Below are 6,672 nucleotides of genomic sequence, written 5' to 3' on the forward strand. Positions count from 1 at the left end.
GAGCTTCAAATTATTGAGTGAAAGTTCCAAGATACACCATTACAATGGTACAACATTGGTTCTAATAGTGGAACGTTAAGAAACTACTTGCTTCTCAAAAGCCTAATCTTCTCTCATATGCCAAGCTTGAGAAGTCAAGGTGAAAAAGTAATTTTCTTGAGCTATGAGGATTTATATATAACAAATATGGTTTCTCTCCACCTCCCTTGTGACTCTTGAACTCCCTTCATGAACCTTGAGCTCCTAGTGACTTTTTGAGTTCCCATGAGACCTTTGGACTTCTACGTGACTTTTCACTTTCTATGAGTGACCTTTGGACTTCCACACACTTTACATTTTCTCATTTTTTGGAAATTACATAATTACATCCATAATGGTGTGGAAAAATATAATGACACATATGACTCTCGGAATATTGATTGAATGATGTCATGGACTTCATGGTAGAGTGCTTATGTCAATATTATATCATTATTTCCATCTTTGTATCTTCAAGATAAGTCTTGTGTGTACTTCATCTTCATCCTCCAAAAGGCTAGGAGTCTTCCTTGTGATCTTGATATTCAATATTCTATCATGATCTAGTGTCCCTTATCTTCTTTCTTGATGTTCTCTTGTATCTCAAAATTCACAAGTTCCTTCTTACATGATATCCTTGGCATCCTCCTTGAACATCATCCTGTCATGTCAAGAAATAGTACCTACAAATGAAATTTAATCATGACAAGATGACATTGGTTCAAAAATATCCTAGTTTCTCTTACTCTTCATGCAATTCATTGTTTGAACCTGGGATAGATTGTTAGATCCAAATAGTACTAGTGTAGCCCCCTTATTGTTATTATTATTGTAGCCCCCCGATTGTTATTCTTGTGCGTATGTAGCCCCCATATTATTATTTGTGTGCCCCATAGAGGCCCACTATTGTTATTGTTGTGCCCTTACATTATAATTGTTATGTAGCCTCTGGTTATATTGTAACCCCTTAGACTCCTATATATATAAAGGAGGGCTTGTCATATTTATCATCCAAGATTCATTGTTCATTTATGTGATGTAAATGAGGCTTCCCCCTCGAAGAGGCTATTTTTGAAGTCGTTGATCTATCTTTTCTTCTGTTTTGTGAGCTAGTTTCATAACATTTGGTATCAGAGCTTTGGATTCTAGGGTTTTGCTACTTCAAATAGGTCATCTTGGCATTTTCACTATAATTATTTTTCTACAAAGCCTTAGAATCTGAAGTTTTGACCACATGGATCTAAAATCATGTTTAACTTCGTGTAGAAATTTAAGATCTTTTCACTATATTTTTTGAGATATGATCTGAATAAATCATGGTTTCAACATGCTCCAGAATTCAATCTCGAACAGATGACCTAGCAAAAATCATCATAACTCTCATTTCAAGAATCAGATTTGAATTCTGTAAAAAGTGACTGGAATAGCACAGATTTCAATTCCCTAGTATCAATTTCAGGGCCGAAGGTTGAAAAATTGACACATGGAATCCCATGCAAGTTCACTCTACTAAACTAATCCATAATCAGGTCATTGTGGGATATTTGGAATAATATTATATTGAAGAATACAATCTTGGTTTGACTTGTGGAGCTGGAAAGAAGACTTGTATTTCTACCATATGACAGAATTTCATACCTTCGGAAGCCTAAATTTCGTAAATACAACAATTTTATTATCTATAGGTTTTAACCTCGTATAGAAATTACCTACATATGAATTCTAAAACACAGAAAATAAATAATGTGAGAGCAAAACACATAAAACACATATACATAGAGATTTTCCCCTAGATCCCAAAACTGGGACTACCAGCTTGATTTTTCATTATTGTTCCTTTCAATGTTATAATACATATTTATACATGCTGAAGCATCCAATACCATGGACCGAAAACCATCACTTCCAATACCATGGACCAAAAAACCATCACGTCCAAAAAACATGTGCAAAAATCATGCACAAAACCATAGGTGGGTCCGCCCAACCTAACATAGGGTCCAAAACCAAAATTTTCCGGGGCACTGCCTCAGACCTCATAAAGTGGGGTTACGGGTGCCCCTCAAACCCCCTATTAACTACATGGAAAGAATATAACACAACCCAACATTCTCTCACTTGTTGTTTTCTTTCCACAGGGGGCCACAAGAGAGCTTAGTCATTTTTCTAGCCCTGAAATGCCCATAGTCTCTCTACACCAAGAGAACTTCTCAGAGCTCACAGATTTTGTCAATGCATCTGCAGTATTCTTCAAAGTATCCACCTTTACCAGCAACACCTTTTTGTCTTCTATCATATCCCTCACAAAGTGATACTGAACATCAATGTGCTTTGTCTTTGAATGATATGCAGGGTTCTTTGCCAAGAAAATTGCACTTTGGCTGTCACAGTCTATCCTTATAGCTTCCTGTACTAACCCCATACTTGAACACAATCTCTGCAACCAAATTTCTTCCTTCCTTGCATGAGTGGCTGCCATGTATTCTACCTCTATAGTTGACAGTGCCACTACAGATTGTTTCTTACTCATCCAACTGACTGCACCTCCAAATAGGTTAAACACATACCCACTTGTAGATCTTCTCTGATCCAGATCTCTAGCCCAGTCTGCATCAACAAAGCCATGAATATCCAACACTCTGTCCAATCCTGGTCTTCCTTGGTAGCACAAACCATAATCACTAGTGCCATGCAAATACCTGAAAACCCGCTTCACTGTTGTCTAGTGCTCCTTCCCTAGTTTTGACATAAACCTGCTCAATACTCCCATTGCATGTGCAATGTCTGGTCTAGTACAAATCATTGCATACATCAGGCTACCGACTACACTTGCATATGGAACACGGGACATGTCCTCTTCCTCTTCTTGTGTCTTGGGACACTGTTCAGCAGATAACCTCACACCTACAGGAATAGGAACCTTCATCGATTTACTATCCTGCATATTAAACCTCTGCAATATTGTCTCGACATACTTCCTCTAGTTTAACCAGAGCTTCCTCTTTGCTCGATCTCTTTTAATTTCCATGCCCAAAATATAGTTTGCAGCACCAAGATCTTTCATGTCGAATTTGGAGGAAAATTGGGTCTTCAAATCCTGGATAACTTCTTTGTCATTTCCAACCAACAACATATCATCCACATACAAGACCAGATAAATAATACGGTCACCAATTAATTTAAAATACACACAGTGATCTGCTTTTCTTCTGGTGAAGCCAAGTCCCCGTATAAATGTATCAAATTTCTGATACCACATCGTTAGTGACTGTTTTAACCCATATAGATACTTCTTTAACTTACATACCAGTTCTTTCTTACCCTTCATCGCAAAGCCTTCAGGTTGCTTCAAGTAGATCTCCTCTTCCAGATCCCCATGAAGAAATGTTGTCTTCACATCCATCTGTTCTACCTCAAAATCAAAAGCAACAGCAACAGATAAAAGTAATCTAATAGAAGTTACCTTGGCAACAGGAGAAAAAATATCACCAAAATCAATTCCCAGCACCTGGGAATAACCTTTTGCTACCCACCAAGCTTTGTATTTCTCCACTTTTCCTTCTGCATTTGTCTTCTTTTTTAACACCCATTTGCTGCCAATGGGTTTTCTTCCAGCTGGCAACTCCACCAGATCCCAAGCCTCATTTTTGTGTAAAGATGCCATTTCATCAACCATGGCATCTTTCTAGAGTTTTCCATCCTCTGAATCCACTACTTCCTTCATAGTTCTAGGATCATCATCAATAACAAACAAAGAAAAATTTGAACAGAAAGCAGATGGACTATACCTTTCTGGTTGCCTTCTTTCTCGAATTGATCTTCTCACAGCTGGAGTTTGTGGCTCTTCATCTTCTGATTCCTCCTCTGCTGTAGATTTTGATTCTTCCTCCTTTAGCTCAAACTCTATCTTCTCAGGTTCCTTTGGTTGGACTTCATGTTTAATAACATCTTTCACCTCTCTGAACACCACATCTCGGTTGTACATAACCTTCCTTATTACTGGGTTCCAAAGCTTATAACCCTTTAAACCATCCTTATACCCAATAAAGATGCACTTTTCAGATTTACTATCCAACTTTGTCCTTTTCTCCTTTGGAACATGTACATATGCATCACATCCAAATACTCTCAGATGTGAAAGAGAGGGTTTCTTACCAGTCCATACCTCTTGTGGAGTCTTATCCTCCAACGCTGATGAAGGTGACCTGTTGACCAGGTAACATGCAATATCTACCGCCTCTGCCTAGAATTCCTGTCCCAACCTGGCACCACTAAGCATGCTTCTTTCCCTTTCCATCAACATCTTGTTCATTCTTTTTGCAACTCCATTTTGCTAAGGTGTATATGGAGTATTCTTCTGTCGTGCTATACCACACTTCTTGCAGAATTCTTCAAATTCCTTATTGCAAAACTCTCCACCATTATCTGTCCTTTATCTTCTTCTCTGTCTGGTTTTCCACTAGAGCCTTAAATTCTTTAAACCTATCAAAGACTTCAGATTTCTTCTTAAGGAAATATATCCATGTATTCCTTGAGAAGTCATCTATAAATGATACATAGTACACAGACTTACCCAGTGATGGAACCTTCACAGGTCCAAACACATCACTGTGCACAAGCTCTAATATATGTTTCGCCCTCTTACCACCAAAGGGTAAACTCACCCGATTCTGCTTCCCGTATACACAATTTTCACAGAAAACAAAATCCAGAGAGCTATTACTCATACCTTCTACCATACCTTTACCATGAAGTATTCGAAGGCCCTTCTCTCCAATATGTCCAAGCCTTTGATGCCACAACGTGGTCTTTTCTCTAGAGACCACTAGATTTTCTGCTCCACTTTCAGGAACCATGGAACTGTTGCACCCATCAACAACAGTGCTACCTTATAGCTTGTACAGAGTTCCAATCCAAACTCCCCGCATCAATACTAGTGCTCCTCGAACCATCTTGCAAGTATCTTTCTCGAACACTGTTTTTACACTTGCATCATCCAGCTTACTAACAAAAATCAAATTTCTGGCTAATGCAGGAATATGCAGAACACCCAAAAGTGTTCTAACCCTTCCACCTTGCAGCTTCAACTTTACTTTTCCACGACCAATGATTCTAGCCTTCCTGTCATCCCCCAAGAGGACATCACCACCATCATATTTCTCATACTCACATAACCACTCTCTATGGGGAGTGAAGTGAAAGGATGCACCTGAGTCAATCAACCATGCCTCATGATCTACATGTGTACTTGAAGAAGCCAAGTACACATCCCCACCTTCATCGGAGGTGGTTTTCACCTCTACAAAAGGAGCCTCATCAGATCCCTTTCCTTTGTCAAGAGCTTTAGATTTACAATCTCTTTTGAAGTGGCCTTCCTTTCTGCATTTCCAGCACACCACCTTTACAGGATTTCCTGGAGATTTAGATCTCCCTCTAGATTTAGATCTCCCAGTCGATGACTTAGTTTTGTTTCTTTCTGGGACTGTCCTCGTACAGACAAGGCATCACCATTTTGTCTCTCCATATTTTTCCGTCTCATCTCCTCCATCAGCAAGGCTGAGACTATTTCATCAAACTGCAAGGCAGTTGCATTGCTACCTATTGCAATAACCAGACTATCCCACGAATCTGGTAGAGAACACAACAAACTGATGCACTTATCTTCATCTGAAATTTGAATATCAATAGATGCTAACTGACTTACCACAGTATTAAATGCGTTCAGATGCTCTGTCACTGAGTCTCCATCTTTCATCCTCAGGTTATACATCATTTTCTACAGGAATAGTTTATTCACCAAAGATTTAGATTGGTACAAAGTCCCTAACTTGTCCTACAAAGCCTTTGTTGTAGCTTCCCCTGATACATTCAGCAATACTGAATCTGAGACACACAATCGTATTGTGCTTTTTGCCTTCCGATCCAACTTCTTCCATTCTTCATCAGACACTCTCGTTGGTTTAGTACCCGGATCTACTGGGATCCACTGATCTTTATCCATCAACAAATCCTCCATCTTGAGTTTCCACAACTCAAAACTCTGACCATTAAATTTCTCAATCTCTATCTTTCCACTGCTCACCATCTTCTTTCACCACCAGAATTGATCTCGCAGATCTCCCACTGAACAGGGTCTACCACAGGCCTGAGCAAAACCCCTCAGCAACAAAGGCATCCCCCTTGAAGCCAAATCTGCTCTGATACCAAATGTAGGCTTTAACCCCATACAGAAATTACCTACATACGAATTCTAAAACACTGAAAATAAATAATGCGAGAGCAGAACACATAAAACACATATACACAGTGATTTTCCCTTGGATCCCAAAACCGGGACTACCAGCTTGATTTTTCATTATTGTTCCTTTCAATGTTATAATACATATTTATACATGCCAAAGCATCTAATACCATGGACCGAAAACCATCACATCCAATACCATGGACTAAAAAACCATCGCGTCCAAAAAACATGTGCGAAAATCATGCACAAAACCATAGGTGGGTCCGCCCAACCTAACATAGGGTCCAAAACCAAAATTTTCCTAGGCACTACCTCGGACCCCATAAAGTGGGCTTACAGGTGCCCCTCAAACCCCCTATTAACTACGTGGAAAGAATATAACACAACCCAACAATATCAAGCTCCAACAA

Source organism: Pinus tabuliformis, chromosome 8, assembly GCF_031772625.1.
Source record: "Pinus tabuliformis cultivar Carrire ecotype Pingquan chromosome 8, CPIR1, whole genome shotgun sequence".
NCBI classification, from domain to species: Eukaryota; Viridiplantae; Streptophyta; class Pinopsida; order Pinales; family Pinaceae; genus Pinus; species Pinus tabuliformis.